At 34.8% G+C, this 17,696-nt stretch overlaps 1 non-coding gene across 1 annotated transcript; it reads right to left on the bottom strand.

Annotated features, from left to right (window-relative positions):
- Positions 1-13,579: 13,579 nt before the first annotated feature.
- LOC141688580 (small nucleolar RNA R71) lies at positions 13,580-13,686 on the bottom strand. The gene has a single exon (XR_012562014.1). It is a non-coding gene; the product is annotated as a small nucleolar RNA R71 (small nucleolar RNA).
- Between the last annotated feature and the right edge of the window lie 4,010 nt (positions 13,687-17,696).

Raw genomic sequence — 17,696 nt, forward strand, 5'->3', positions numbered from 1 at the left:
TGTCTCACTGTTCCCCACCAAACTTTATGCCAACTGTATATTTCTTCATAAAGATTAACGTAGTCAATTTTGGCTCCAACAATTAATCTTTAATGAACTAGACATCAGTGATAATATTTATTATGATTAAGATAATTGTTATGTCCAAAATTTGGTGCAAGAATTATGCGAGCCAAGATGGATTTAATTAAATGAAATTAGAGTAAAAAATACTAAAACCCCATCAAAATTAGGGTTTGCCTTCTTTTATGAAAATAAAGGCATGATTTTCCAAAATGCACCATAAAAACACCTTATTTAGGGTGGCAGAAAATGAATTTGGGCCAGATTGGGGCCAGACTTGGGTCAAGCCCTCTTTTCTCAAAAGAAAAGGTGCGCTTTCCCAAAATGCACCATAAAGGCACCCGCCCAAGGGTGACATAAAATGGATTTGGGTCAGATTGGGGTTAGAGTTGGGTCAATAAATTTGGGTTTGGACCGGGTCTTGACCCAAAATAAATATAACCCAAATTTAAATAATACATAGGTAAAATTTGATTCAGATTATAATGGTTCCGAGTCAATTATGGGGTTAACCATTTTTTTCATTATTTTTTAAATATTTGAATGTTCTTACTGATTGCTTTATAGCTTATATCAAATTAGTACCACAAAAACTCAGTTTTACCATTATAAACAAAATATTAAAACGAAGTCAAATTAGATTTTATTTAATTATAATCCTGTATTTTTATGATAGCACAACCTCCCTCAACCTTGAAAAAAATGCAAAAAAAATAGTACAAGCAACTGATATTATAATCTTATTAATCTGCCTTTAAAACCCACAGTAAAAGAAACAACAACCAGCCTCTTCCAAGTCATTTTGAATATTTTTACCCTTCCAAAAATGTGTCATTCAACATGTAACTAACTATCTTGTGTCATAAAGTTCATATTCAGAATAATGAAAGGATTTAACACTACTGAAATACAAAAACAAGAACAAAACAGGTTGCTCAGGCTTTTAGTAGATAAAATCCTCTGGGCCATATAATTAGCATGTTTTAGCAGTCGTGTGTCCATTCTGCACATAGAACACAAAAATACGAACAAGTTAAAATACTAACATATAAATTAAATCTACTACACATAAATGTATGTTCCTATCTTTCCCCTCCATAATATTTGCTTCCTCTTTTTTTTGAGAAAATGCACTTTAGAACAAGTTAATAAAAAATGAAGAATTATAGTTAAAATCAGTCATATTTTTGTATATTAATTAATAAATATACATCCATTATAGAGACACGGACTGCTTTATAATATAGTTATCTATCTGTTTAATATCTTAAAGTAGGCATATTCTAGATTTCAAAATAGCAGCACCATAGTAATTTTTAAAGTCAGCCTTGTGGAAGCTCAAGGAAGGGGAAGCTATGGAGCTAGTATAATGTAATTTGAACAATCTTTTTTTTTGCTAAATATTGAACAATCTTAGTTTTATCAAGGTATTTATAATACATTTCTCTTTGTTTTAATACTAACTAAATTTGTAAGCCTAATATCCAGCACTTGTTACAGCGAGTATAACATTTGTCAGTGCCACTTTGATTGTATGATACTTATTAACTTAAAGTAGGATTTCCGTAAGGTACTTCAAAAAAAGGATAGATAGGGAGGTGCTTAGCAACATACAATTGAATAATGATTATTCACCATCCCCTTATCAAGCTAGTCAAATAAATTCAACTTAATAATAATAGTCTACCTTAAGGCGAAAAATAAAGTGATCAACATCACCCATGACAATCTTGATTCCATCCTCTTCATCTCCAATGACTACATATAATAATAATAATAATATATACATATTAGTGTAAAACAACATCGGTCATTTACAAACAAAAACAAGAAAGAAAGAAAGAAAAGAAGATACAGTTAATCACTAAAATCTACCTTCGACCCCATGCAACTAATTGCGTGTACATAATAATGCCTCTACATTTTGGGAGTAATACAACTATGATACTTGCTAATAATATTACATGCGATACTAAAACAAGACTCCGAAGCAACTGTAGTTATAGGTATGCTTAATATATCTCGTGCCATGACTGGTAACACCGTGAACTTGCTCTTATTTCATTTCCAGTACGTGAGAATGTCAATATGCACTCTAGCATCTGACTTACTTTCTTTTAAGTACAATTGCTATTGTGATTTACTCTCATCACGTGTATTTTCTTGGCTAAAATAAAGTACAAATAACTGCAAAATATGAATAAGTTAAAGAAGAAACCCATTATGTCCATTATCTAAATGAAATAAAACAAAAACTGAAAATATATTACTCATGTCTATTTCATCCATTGGTTCGCTAAAATCTCTCCTTCTAGGATCTGGACATAATGTGACACTTGTAGAAATATCAGGTAATATTCTACAATAATCCGAGTAAAATTCCTCGAACGGGTCACGAACTTCCCAAACTTTATCAGTGAAGTTTGTTGGATATAGTTTCCGAAAGACATACTCCACAAACTTTAACTTGTACCGATGATCTAATATTATGACAAATGATTTTTTTTTAAAATTTATTTCAAATTCCACTGCATGTAAAATACTATTATCATCTTGCAGTGCCAAAGTGATATGTGATTGTATCTTGTACACTCCATGAAAATAAAGAATAGAAGTTGAGTATTCACATCCCGAAAGAGAACTGTTATATCATAAAATGGTTTTAGAAATTGACAAATCTTATGAATTTGGACCCATTCATCTTCTATAAGATTAGTCAAATTATTTTCTATCATGGCATACTGAGATAGGGAAACCTGATATTCTCAAGCACCATCAAGCATGGGGTAAGTAGTATTCCATCTTATTGAAACATCTTGGGAAAGCTTTTTCTTACAATCTATTAAAATTTTGCTAACAAATTCTGCAAATTTTATCATCCGCACATTTGATGCTTTAACATATTTCACAATTTCTCTAACTTTGCTCACACACTCATCAATCACTGTGAGACCTTTTTGAACAATAAAATTTAAGATATGAGCACTACAACGTACAATCAAATACTTTTTATCACAAAGAAATGTATAATTCAAATTTAAATGACTTCTTAAAACCTCTATCAAACCATTATTTGCAAAAACATTATCTATAGTTAATGTGAAAACCTTTTTCTCAATTCCCCAATCTTTTAGCAAATTAATAACTTTTTCAGCAAAATAGTTATAGATTGTGTGGTGGAAGCATAAATCTAAAATTTAAAATCCTTGAATGTGGTTCCCTATTACCATCTACAAAATGGCAGGGAAGGATTAAGACATACTTTTCTAGGGAAGGATTGTAATGTATTTTTCATTTCACTTTTCTCAATCCTATATGCATCCAAAATATCATTTTTGATAGTATTTCTTGATATGTGTTCTACCTTGGGATTTAAGTAAACATGTACATCCCGTACATCTTCATACTCAACATAAATAAATGGTAGATTATATCTGTTAAGTGGATTTATGTCCACTTAGAATGCTCTATAAAGGCTTGAATTGGTGTATTGTACTCAAGTTATTTATGTTTTTAATGTGTTTTGTAGTGTTTTTGCATCTCAGGCATATAACAGGGATCGAGGTGATTTAGTATTGGTTAGATGCTAAAATGGTGTTAGGAAGGTGTCATGAAGATTGCTCGCGCAAAGCCGTCAAGAACCAATTGAATAAAACAAATAAAAGAATTTTTTCCAGAAGGTTGGCGCGCCCGCGCTGTGCTAGCGCACGGCTGTGCCAGAGAAGTAGAATGTCAGTGCGCCCGCGCTGGTGAAGTGCACAGCCGTGCCAGGTCCGGATTACAGAATCCTGTTTCTACTACAATTTTGATCTGCTGGACTTCTCTTCTGATTGGGCTGATATATAATGACAACTTAAAGACATTTTTAAATAAGAGAACTTAAGGAAAAGACAGCGAGAAGACCTATAGCACAAATACAGCCTAGGCGAAGAGGATCTAGTTTATTCTTGTGATTTTTTGTTTTAATTTGTAATCTTGGATGCTAGTTTCTTGGTTTGTTGAACGTATACTCTTGAATTTGTACTTTGCTTATTATTCATTTTGTAAAGACCTAGTTTATGTTGGATTTTTAACGCAGCGGGGGCATGGCAAAACACTTTTATACATATAAAATCCAAATAAAAGCATACAGATCATGAATAAAAATTCGAGGGATCTAATCTATCCTTTAAAATTAATTCGGAGACAACGATCAGAGATCCTTAGCAGTTGCTCCTCAAGTGTGAAGCACTCCACCGGTATCCACCAAGAAAACGATGTTAAGGAGGAGGAAGGAGGTGGAGAGAATTGAGTTTTCCAAACTTTTTGGGTTTTCGGGTTAGAATAAAATTAGGGTCTATAATAGTGTATTTATAGGCAAAATTTTCAGCTGAAATTTTCCCATAAATATTATTATTATTATCCCATTTATTATTCTTATTAATAATTAAAACACCTTTTAATCATTAATCCTTTTTCTAAACACTTTAGAAATAATTCTCTCTCTTGATTTAATTTCCAAAAATTAAATCCTTTAATTAATAATATTAAGAACTTTTCTTAATTAATTTATAATCAATTAAATCTCATTTAATCAATTATTAAATTTGCCAATTAATTATTTATTTCATAAATAAATAATTATTAGCCATTATTAATTAAATCCTCCACCATTAAATCATTCTCTTTTTATGGTGTGACCCTGTAGGTTCAATATTAAGCCGGTAGTAGAAATAAATAATAATAAAACTATTTTATCATTATTTATATAAATTCTCTAATTTATTAAATATGATTAATTAATTAATCACATTTATTCTACATCGTGAGGGATACTTCTCAGCATATCGCGACTATCCGGATAATATGAATTCACTGCTTAGAATACCAAGAACCTATTCAGTGAATAGTTACCGTACAATAAACTCCTTCTACACTACAATGTCCCGATTAAATACAAGGCATGGATCTCGTGTCAAGCCTATCTAATTCAATCACTTGCTTACCATTTACTATGCGTAGTTCTATGCAAATTAAAAACTCCTTTCTAATTTCATTCACTCTGGCCAGAGATTCCTGAACTAGCATAAGTGGATCAGCCTTGAACATTCACTTCCTTCACTGGAAGGGGTAGATCCTTTATTGATCATACACTATCTTCGTGTACAAATTCCTATACCCAGAAGAGCCCTAATAATTGTCCCTGGAGACTAAGAACTAAACCAAAGCATAGTTCAGTGTACACAAGATGACTATGATGACCTCAAGTCTAAGGATACTTGTACAACTATCACTATGTGAACAACTGTTGACACGTGAGTGAACTCCATCAGTTGTTCAGCTGTGCGAGTCATGTTCAGTGAACTTATTCTATAATAAGCACCTACATACTAGCTATAGTGTCACCACACAAATGTCTATGAGAACAGACATCCTTCATAATGAAGCAAACATAGTATGTACCGATCTTTGCGGATTATTAATTACCAGTTAGTAATCCTATGACCAGGAACTATTTAAGTTTAGAGTTATCATCTTTTTAGGTCTCACTATTATGATCTCATCATAATCCATACAAAGCTTTACTCTAAACTATGGTATATCTTATTTAAACACTTAAATAGATAAAGCCCGTAATAAAAATAAAACAAGTCTTTTATTAATATCAATGAAATCAAAACAGATTACATAAAAGTTATTCCTAAATCCTTATACATGATTGGACTTAGGACATATTCCTTTTAATCTCCCACTTGTACTAAAGCCAATCACTCTAGTATCTAATACCCATCTTGTCTTTATGACGATCAAAGTGACTTTCATAAAGTAGCTTTGTGAGTGGGTCTGCTATGTTGTTATGTGTGTCAACTCTAATTCAATACAATACAAGAAATGTTACCGCGCTCCCACTAACCCTTTTGTAGACGCATGGTTCATCTACGTTTTTTGATAAAATCAAACTCTTTGATTATCTCATCAAAACGAATGTTCCATCTTTCGAGAAACTTGCTTTAAACCACATATGGTTCGCAGCAGCTTACACACTAGGTTTTCATTTCCCTTGGAAAGAAAACCATCTGGCTATTTGCCAGATCACATAGTCGTAGTAAGCAGCATTCGCAAGCAAAATCCGAACTGATTTTAACAGGGCTACAGGTAAAAGGTTTCATCAAAGTCAATCCATTGCCTTTGTTTGAATCCTTTTCCCAAAAGCCTGGCCTTAAAGGTCTCCACCTGGCCATCTGCTATAATCTATCTTTTGTATACCGTATACATAGATTTCATTTTGGATTTCATGGCACTATGCCATTTTTCTGAGTCAACACTACTCATAGCCTCATTATAGGTCACAGGGTCATCATCATCAATAATCGACAACTCATTGTCATTCTCAATGACAAGGCCATATTACCTCTCAGGTTGGCGATACACTCTTCATGATCTATGAATGGGCTGTTCCACAAAAGGTTGTTCAGTCAGAACAGGTGTTTCCACTCGATCTGTAGTAGTTTGTGCTTCTTGAACTTCATCAAGTTCAATTTTGCTCCCACCGTTTCCTTCAAGGATAAACTCCTTTTCCAAGAAGGTAGCATGTCTGGAGACAAACACCCGATGATCGGTGCAAAAGTAATACCCTAAAGTCTCTTTAGGATATCCCACAAAACTACATTTTCCGGATCGATATTCCAGCTTATCTGGGTCAACTTTCTTGACATAAGCTGGACATCCCCAAATCTTAACGTATTTAAGACTCGGTTTCCTTTCTTTCCATATCTCATACGAAGTTTGAGGAACAGATTTTGGAAGGCACCATATTCAATAAATATGCTGAGGTTTCCAATGCATAACCCTATAGGAATACTGGAAGATTTGCATAGCTCATCATGGACCGAACTATGTCTAACAAAGTTTGATTTCTCCTTTCAGATACTAATCTGGAGGAGTCCACTGGGAGACTATACCATTTACTTTGAGATAATCCAGAAACTCTCCGTTCAAGTATTCACCACCTCGATCTAATCAAAGAGTTATAATACTATGTTTGGTTGTTTCTCCACTTCATACTTACATTCTTTGAACTTTTCAAAGGCCTCAGACTTGTGTTTTATCAAACACATATCCGAATCCAGATCTATCATCTATGAAAGTAATGAAGTATGAAAATCCACCCATGGCTTGCGTAGACATTGGTCCACATACATCTGTGTGTACCATTCCTAGCAAATTTGCAGCCCTCTCTCCATGTCTACTAAATGGAGACTGCAATGCCACTATAAAGTGAGATTTTCATCATCCCTTTTCTTTTATTAGTTTGTTCAATCTGAAATAAATTATGTCACATACATACAGACCATTATTTAAAGCACCACGTCCATAAAGAATATTATCTCTAAGAATAGAACATTCATTATTCTCAATAATAAATGAAAATCCAGCCAAGTCTAACATGGGAATAATATTCCTCACAATCGAGGCAACAAAATAACAATTATTTCAAACAATAGTCTTGCCCGTAGGCCTATGTAAATGAAATGATTCTATATCTTCAGCAGCAACTCTTGCTCCATTTCCATCAGTAGAATCACCTCCTCTTCCTCAAGAGTCCTACTTCTCCTTGGTCTCTGCAACAAATTACAGATTTGAGAACCACAGGCGGTATCTAATACCCAAGTAGAAATTTGATTTAATGACATATTCATTTCTATCATGAACATACCTGAATCAGAAGCGGTAGTCTCATTACCCTTCTTCTTCTTCAATTCTGCAAGGTAAATCTTGCAGTTCCTCTTCCAGTGCCCCACCTTGTTACAGTGAAAGCAAACAACTTTGCTCTTGGGGTCTTCAGCTTTTGGTAGAATCGGCATTTTCTCACCTACTTTCTTCTTCTTGGAAGGGTTCCTCTTCCTTTTCTTAGGATTGGAACCTTAACCAATTAGAAGAATAGAACTCTTCTTGGGGGGAAAATTCGATTCCGCAGTTTTCAACATGTTGTGGAGTTCAGGCAGGCTGACATCCAACTTATTCATGTGAAAGTTCACAACAAACTGCGAGAACAAACTCGGAAGCGATTGCAAGACCAAGTCTTAACTCAGCTCCCCATCCATGGCAAAACCAAGTTGTCCAAGACGTTCAATCAAATTGATCATCTTAAGTACATGGTCATTCACAGATGATCCCTCAGACATCCTACAACCGAACAACTCCTTCGATATCTCATATCGAGCTGTCCTCCCCTCCACATCATACAACTCTTGTAGATGCATGAGGATAGTGTGAGCATCCATATGCTCATGTTGCTTCTATAGCTCAATGTTCATGGAAGCTAGCATGATGCATTGAGCAACATTTGTATCATCTAACCACTTACGATACACAACATGTTCATCATTATGTGCATCACTAGCAGGTTCATTAGGCTTAGGTGAGTCAATCACGTATTCCAGCTTCTCAATCCTGAGAACAATTCTCAAGTTTCGAAGCCAGTCAGCATAATTAGGACCAGTCAATTTGTGAGCATCTAGTATGCTCCTGAGTGATAGTGCAGAAGACATAACGTACAAAGTAAATCTATAAATGATAAACACATAACAACACTTAGCAAATATTCGATTTCATTTCAAAACACTATATGAATCGGGTCTTTATTCATAAGTGGCTCCCACTAGTTTTCCTAATTTATTCAACCCCCTACGTGAAAAATTAAGCATTCATAATGCTTGTGGGAATAGGGATCCTACATTCCATTACACAACCCCGGCTGTAGCACGAAACGCCATGTAATGTTCAATAGGCAGACAACTCTTGTCAATTACATCTTATGTTATTCCCTAATCAAACTTTAGCCTCTTGAATAATTGAGTCACGACTGCGGCACGACAAACTCAATATTCTAAGTCAAGTCTAACCCAACATTCCGTACAATTGAATCAGGCCCCAAAGGCCCACAGCTGTGGCACGTAACGACCTTTAGATTCTTATTCAATGTACACATCTCTATGTAATAGACAAGTATTTCTTATTTCGAAATCAAAGCCCTCGGCTGTGGCACGAAACGACAATGATTCAAAAATAAGAACTACTTTCTATCATGTTGGAAGGCTATGACCGACACAAGCCCGTTGTGTCATTGGCCAATTACTACTTGATATTATTTAATTTTAGAGGGATTATATTACGTTACAATCATAATCATATTATAAAGAGATTCTTCCTTTTAAATTAAATATTTCAAATTAATAATCAATAATCAGATGATTCCCAGATCGGGTGGAGCATTGTCAAGAGGCGTCACTTAATAACCCTTTCTTACAGATAGAAATCTGTTGTTGACAGAATCATCCTTTCTCTCATATCGAAAATTCATATTCATTTACGTGTTTCATAAACACAAGAATCTCATGATTGTATTCATAATATTATTATTAAGGTTATGAAACAATTTCACTATACTAGGTTGTCTAACAAATGCCTTATGTTTATTTATTTTCACCTAAATCTATCATCGCATGATAAACTAAGCATATATCACATATATCAACATGAATAAACATCAAGGTAGGCATGTTACATCATCTAGCATATTAGAACAAGCAATATACATCTCTATGTATCACAAGAAGCATTTAAAATCAATTCAAACGATCAAAAATTGCTTTAAAACACTTCATGGAATATAAACAGTTCAAAACTTTTATATAAACTAAAATTGATCACTCCATTAGATCTGTCTCGGAAAAACGAATCCAACGGTACATTGCACGCCCAAAACGGAGTTACGGAACTCCCAGAAAATCAATTTTAAAATCAACAGACGGGCTGTAACGCATTACAGGAACGCGTTACAAGCCCTGTAACGCGTTCCGGTGATGCGTTACACAACTTTTAAGCCATTTAAGGGTGTAACGTATTCCGTGAATGCGTCATAGGTGTGTAACGCATTCCCAGAATGCGTGACACCCCTATTATTTTTTTTTATTTTTCTGCAGCAGCCGCCGTTCCTCGAACTCCGCGCCTCACAGCCGTTTGTTCTTTTCTGTTTCTTTCTCCGTGCAACATCAGTACAATAATAGACAAGCAGCAGGTGCAAAACAGCCACAGATGTATTTATATATACTAACAAATAATATATATATATATATGATTTATTTAATTATGAATTTAATTGCAAGATCTTCAAAAATTCATAATAAAAAATCTATACATCATAAAATTATGAAAAAAATACCCAGACGATCTACAACACTTGTAGAACCCAGATCAACATTCAAAATTATTTTTAGAAACAATTTCTCATCAGACAAAATTAATTCATCATATAACTTGTAAAAATCATAATTAATTCATACAAGCACATAAAATTCTGAAATTTTTACCACAGATCTATATGCATACAACCTATGCTCTGATACCATTGTTGGATTTTTAACGTAGCGGGGGCATGGAAAAACACTTTTACACATATAAAATCCAAATAAAAGCATACAGATCATGAATAAAAATTTGAGGGATCTAATCTAACCTTTAAAATTAATTCGGAGACAACGATCAGAGATCCTTAGCAGTTGCTCCTCAAGTGTGAAGCACTCCACCGGTATCCGCCAAGAAAACGATGTTAAGGAGGAGGAAGGACGTGGAGAGAATTGGGTTTTCCAAACTTTTTGGGTTTTCGGGTTAGAATAAAATTAGGGTCTATAATAGTGTATTTATAGGCAAAATTTTCAGCTGAAATTTTCTCATAAATATTATTATTATTATCCCATTTATTATTCTTATTAATAATTAAAACACCTTTTAATCATTAATCTTTTTTCTAAACACTTTAGAAATAATTCTCTCTCTTGATTTAATTTCCAAAAATTAAATCCTTTAATTAATAATATTAAGAACTTTTCTTAATTAATTTATAATTAATTAAATCTCATTTAATCAATTATTAAATTTTCCAATTAATTATTTATTTCATAAATAAATAATTATTAGCCATTATTAATTAATTCCTCCACCATTAAATTATTCTCTTTTTATGGTGTGACCCTGTAGGTTCAATATTAAGCCGATAGTAGAAATAAATAAAAATAAAACTATTTTATCATTATTTATATAAATTCTCTAATTTATTAAATATGATTAATTAATTAATCACATTTATTCTACATCGTGAGGGATACTTCTCAGCATATCGCGACTATCCGGATAATATGAATTCACTGCTTAGAATACCAAGAACCTATTCAGTGAATAGTTACCGTACAATAAACTCCTTCTACCCTACAATGTCCCGATTAAATACAAAGCATGGATCTCGTGTCAAGCCTATCTAATTCAATCACTTGCTTACCATTTACTATGCGTAGTTTTATGCAAATTAGAAACTCCTTTCTAATTTCATTCACTCTGGCCAGAGATTCCTGAACTAGCATAAGTGGATCAGCCTTGAACATTCGCTTCCTTCACTGGAAGGGGTAGATCCTTTATTGATCATACACTATCTTCGTGTATAAATTCCTATACCCAGAAGAGCCCTAATAATTGTCCCTGGAGACTAAGAACTAAACCAAAGCATAGTTCAGTGTACACAAGATGACTATGATGACCACAAGTCTAAGGATACTTGTACAACTATCACTATGTGAACAACTGTTGACACGTGAGTGAACTCCATCAGTTGTTCAGTTGTGCGAGTCATGTTCAGTGAACTTATTCTATAATAAGCACCTACATACTAGCTATAGTGTCACCACACAAATGTCTATGAGAACAGACATCCTTCATAATGAAGCAAGCATAGTATGTACTGATCTTTGCGGATTATTAATTACCAGTTAGTAATCCTATGACCAGGAACTATTTAAGTTTAGAGTTATCATCTTTTTAGGTCTCACTATTATGATCTCATCATAATCCATAAAAAGCTTTACTCTAAACTATGGTATATCTTATTTAAACACTTAAATAGATAAAGCCCGTAATAAAAACAAAACAAGTCTTTTATTAATATCAATGAAATCAAAACAGATTACATAAAAGTTATTCCTAAATCCTTATACATGATTGGACTTAGGACATATTCCTTTCAGTTTATTATACCATGCTTTCATCGGAACCCACGGTGATGATGAGTTCGGTTATGGGCTAATCGTTATCGTGGGGTTCTAACGGATTTACTTATGGATTTCTTTACTTAATTTGTTTCGATACCTTAGTGTGTGGTGATTGTATGATATCCTAGTATTGGTTGTGCTTATTCGTCTTATGAGCGTCGCAGACTTATAAGATAACGTGTTAATCTCTATTGAAGCGAAAGTGAATATAGGGTTTAAAACTTTTTATGCTAGTATAGGTTCATGTATTTGATATGCATGATTCGTAGGTAATTTTAACCATCTTACTTGCCCTATGTAATCATGATAGATAACTTGCACATCAAACCGTTATGTTGTCAAATTCTATAGACATATAGGGTCTCAATATAATTGGTGTCCATTGAGCTTCTATCTCTTTTGTGGATGTCTGGTAGTAGGATATTCGTACAACGAAAGTTGGCATTTACTAGTTTCGTGTTATCTTATTAATGTCATCACCATTGCATGCTAAGGTTAAGAAGAAAAAGGCTATTGAATGAAGTATTTTATGAAGTTAGAATCCCATATTTGTGTTATATAAGTTAATCAACCTTAATTCTCTTAGTTAATATTAATTAGTGTAATCTCTTAGTTAATCGTAGTTATAAACACTCTGAACTTGTTATCATCTTAACATTGAATAATAACCATACTGGTGTTGCATAAGTACATAAATTGAAATTAACCTAAACTAGTCTCTGTGGGAATGAACTAGAAATAATTCTATATTACTTGCGATCACGTATACTTGCGTGAATATTAGCGCATGTTTTCATCCTAACAAGTTTTTGGCGCCGCTGCCGGGGACTCGGTGTTAATTTTTAGTTTATGTGCTTGACATCAGTGGTCGTTAAATTTCATTGACTCAGATAGTTTACTTACTTGTTTGTTTGTTTCTTTTTCAGGTACTCTAGAGAGCGTGTATGCTAACGCATTCTCAACTTCGAAAAAGAACACTCGAAAAAGCAGAGGAGAGAGTTGAAGAAGAAATCTTAGTTGAGAAAGAAGAAGATGCTCTTGTTGCAATGGGTGAACCAGAAGCGAATACAAAGTCTTTGATGGACTATTCTCAGCCAAAGATCAATGATATTCAGTCTGGCATTGTCAGACCAGCCATCGCGGCTAACACTTTTGAAATCAAGGCTAGCACGATTCAGTTGGTGTAGAACTCGGTTCAGTTTGGGGGTTCTCCGACCGAAGACCCATATATGCATATTAGAGATTTCATCAAGATCTGCGACACTTTCAAATTCAACTATGTGTCTGAAGATGCTATAAAGCTAAGGCTTTTCCCATTCTCTTTGCAGGATAAAGCTAAGTGTTGGTTGCATTCTCTACCACCAGGCTCTATTACTAAGTGGGAAGATCTTGCTCAAAAGTTTCTTACTAAGTTCTTTCCTATGGCAAAGACTGTTGCAATCAGGAATGCTCTTACTCAATTTGTATAGCAATGTGGAGAGTCTTTGTGTGAGACTTGGGAGCGATATAAGGAGATGCTTCGAAAGTGTCCTCATCATGGGTTGCCTGACTGGATGATCATTAACTATTTTTACAACGGGTTGGGTGCAACTTCTAGACCCATGCTTGATGCAACATCAAGTGGAGCCTTATGGGCTAAGAGCTACGATGAAGCTTATGAGTTGATTGAACTGATGGCTGCTAATGTATACCAGAACCCAACTTAGAGGCTACCTCAGGGCAAGGTAGCAGGAATTCTGGAAGGAGATGCAGCTATTGCTATAGCTGCTCAGCTTAAGGATTTGACGATGAAGGTGGATTTTTTGGCTAATTATGGAGTTAATCAGATTACTAGTGTCTGTGAGCTTTGTGCTGGTGCACATGAGACGGAGAAGTGTGCTATTTCTAGTGAATTAGCTCAGTTCATGAGCAACTTTCAGAGGTCGCAACAACCGGTTCCAGCCACCTATCATCCCAACAACTGCAATCATCCTAACTTCAGCTGGAGCAATACTCAGAATGCGGTGCAACAGCCTTATCAGCAATATGTTGCAAAGCAATACAACCCCCTGGTTTTCAGCAACCACAATATGCACCATGACAACAACTCCAGCTGTAGCAATCTAATGAAAAATCTGAATTGGAGGAGTTGAGGCTCATGTCCAAGAGCCAAGCGGTATCTATAAAGACTTGGAGAATCAAATTGGTCAGATTACCAATGCCTTGCTGAATCATCAACCTGGTTCACTACCTAGTGACACGAAAGTTCCAGGCAAGAAGGAAGCAAAAGAGTAGGTTAAGGCAATTATATTGAGGTCTGGGAAGGTTGCAAATCCCGAAAAATATCAAGCTTTGGAAGATGAAGCTGTGGCTGAGGAAGAAGTGCAGAAGGAAGCAGAAGTGGAACCAAGGAAGACTACAGTGGGACACACTCCTCCTGAGGTTAATACAAGGGAGAAACAAATCTATCCTCCACTTCCTTTTCCTAAGAGGTTGTAGAAGAAAAGGTTGGATAAGCAGTTTGAGAAGTTTCTGGAGGTGTTCAAGAAACTTCATATCAGCATACCTTTCGCGGAAGCTCTTGAACAGATGCCTAGTTATGTGAAGTTTATGAAAGATATCCTCTCTCTAAAAGTGAAGCTTGATGAAATAGAGATAGTTGCTCTCACAGAGGAATGTAGTGTTCTGCTGCAACAGAAGTTGCCTCCGAAGCTTAAAGATCCTGGAAGCTTCACTATTCCTTGTACCATTGGAAAAGTGTTATTTGACAAATGTTTATGTGACTTGGGGGCTAGCATAAATTTGATACCTTTTTTTATCTTCAAGAAGTTGGATCTACCTGATCCAAACCCTACTTATATGACTTTGCAGTTGGCTGATCGCTCTATTACATATTCACGAGGCATTTTGGAGGATGTCTTGGTCAAGGTGGACAAACTCATCTTTCCTGCGGACTTTATAATTCTTGATTTTGAGGAGGATAAGAAGATTCCCATAATCTTGGGAAGACCTTTTTTGGCTACATGCCGAACCTTGATTGATGTGCAGAAGGGTGAACTCACTACGCGAGTACTGGATCAGGATATGACTTTTAATGTGTTCAATGCCATGAATTCCCTACTGATAATGAGGAGTGTTTAAAAGTGGAGTTGGTAGATTCTGTGGTTACTTCAGAACTTGACTAAATTCTAAGGTCTGATGCCTTAGAGAAAGCCTTCTTGGGAAATTCATATAGTGAAGATGACGAAGGTGATGAGCAGTTGCAATATTTAAATGCTTCTCCTTGGAAGCAAATGCTAGATATGCCTTTTGAATATCTTGGATTGGAGGAGTTGAACAAATCTCCAAAGCCCCTTAATCGATCTATTGATGAAGCTCCAAAACTCGAGCTTAAACCATTGCCTGAACACTTAAGGTATGATTTTTTAGGTGATGCATCTACTTTGCCTGTTATTATTGCATCTGACCTTTCAGGAAGTGATGAGAAAAAGCTCTTAAGAATTCTGAGAGAGTTCAAATTGGCATTTGGTTGGACTATAGAAGATATCAAGGGAATTAGCCCTTCTTATTACATGCATAAAATTCTGCTAGAGGAAGGAAGTAAGCCAATAGTGAGAAATAGAGAAGGCTTAATCCGATAATGAAAGAAGTTGTGAAGAAGGAAATTATCAAGTGGCTAGATGCAGGGATCATTTATCCCATTTCTGACAGTTCGTGGGTGAGTCCAGTTTAGTGTGTGCCGAAAAAAGACGGCATCACAGTTGTTGCTAATGAGAAAAATGAGCCCATTCCTACTCGAACAGTCACGGGGTGGAGAGTTTACATGGATTACAGGAAGCTGAACAAAGCCACAAGGAAAGATCACTTCCCTCTTCCTTTTATTGATAAGATGCTTGAGAGGTTGGCCGAGCTTGAGTACTATTGTGTTTTGGATGGCTATTCAGGTTATAATCAGATTTGCATCGCTATAGAGGATCAGGAAAAGACTACCTTTACTTGTCTGTTTGGTACTTTTAGCTTCAGAAGAGTTTCTTTTGGATTGTGTGGTGCACCTGCCATATTTCAGAGATGCATGATGGCTATCTTCTCTAACATGATTGGTTAGAATGTGGAGATGTTTATGGATGATTTCTCTGTGTTCGGTGATTCTTTTGATGAGTGCTTGCAAAATCTTGGCGTCGTGCTTAAAAAGTGTGTTGAGACCAATTTATTTCTCAACTGGGAGAAATGTCACTTCATGGTACAATAGGGCATTATTCTTGGGCACAAGGTCTCTAGTAAGGGTCTTGAGTTGGACAAAGCCAAGGTAGGGGTGGTTGAAAACCTTCCTCCACCAATTTCTGTTAAGGGAGTCCGCAACTTTCTTGGTCAAGCGGGTTTCTATAGGCGTTTCATCTAGGACTTCTCTAAAATCTCTAAACTCTTGTGCAATCTTCTAGAGAAAGATGTTCCTTTCAAGTTTGATGATGAGTATCGAGCTGCATTTAAGATCTTAAAGAAGACTTTAATAACGGCACTGATCATAACTGTTGGATTTTAAACACAGCGGGGACATGATAAAACACTTTTACACATACTAAATCTAAATAAAAGCATATAAATCGTGATAAAAATATAGGGATCGATTACTAACCTTTAATATGATATCCAAAAGCAACGATCGGAGATCCTTAGTAGCTGCTCCTCAAACGTGAAGCACTCCACCGGTATCCACCAAGAAAACGACGTTAAGGAGGAGGAGGAGGTGGAGAGAATTAGGTTTTATAAAATTTTGGGGTTTTTGGGTTAGAATAAAAATAGGGTTTATAATAGTATATTTATAGGCAAAATTTTAAGCTGAAATTTTCCCATAAATATTATTATTATTATCCCATTTATTATTCTCATTAATAATTAAAACACCTTTTAATTATTAATCCTTTTTCTAAACACTTTAGAAATAATTCTCTCTCTTGATTTAATTTCCAAAAATTAAATTCTTAATTAATAATATTCAGAACTTTTCTTAATTAATTTATAATCAATTAAATCTCATTTAATCAATTATTAAATTTGCCAATTAATTATTTATTTCACAAATAAATAATTATTAGCCATTATTAATTAATTCCTCCACCATTAAATCATTCTCTTTTTATGGTGTGACCCTGTAGGTTCAATATTAAGCCGGTAGTAGAAATAAATAATAATAAAACTATTTTATCATTATTTATATAAATTTTCTAATTTATTAAATATGATTAATTAATTAATCATATTTATTCTACATCGTGAGGGATACTTCTCAGCATATCGTGACTATCCGAATAATACGAATTCACTGCTTAGAATACCAAGAACCTATTCAGTGAATAGTTACCGTACAATAAACTCCTTCTACCCTACAATGTCCCGATTAAATACAAGGCATGGATCTCGTGTCAAGCCTATCTAATCTAATCACTTGCTTACCATTTACTATGCTTAGTTCTATGCAAATTAGAAACTCCTTTCTAATTTCATTCACTCTGGCCAGAGATTCCTGAACTAGCATAAGTGGATCGGCCTTGAACATTCGCTTCCTTCACTGGAAAG

The sequence above is a fragment of the Apium graveolens genome, chromosome 9 (assembly GCF_009905375.1).
Source record: "Apium graveolens cultivar Ventura chromosome 9, ASM990537v1, whole genome shotgun sequence".
NCBI classification, from domain to species: Eukaryota; Viridiplantae; Streptophyta; class Magnoliopsida; order Apiales; family Apiaceae; genus Apium; species Apium graveolens.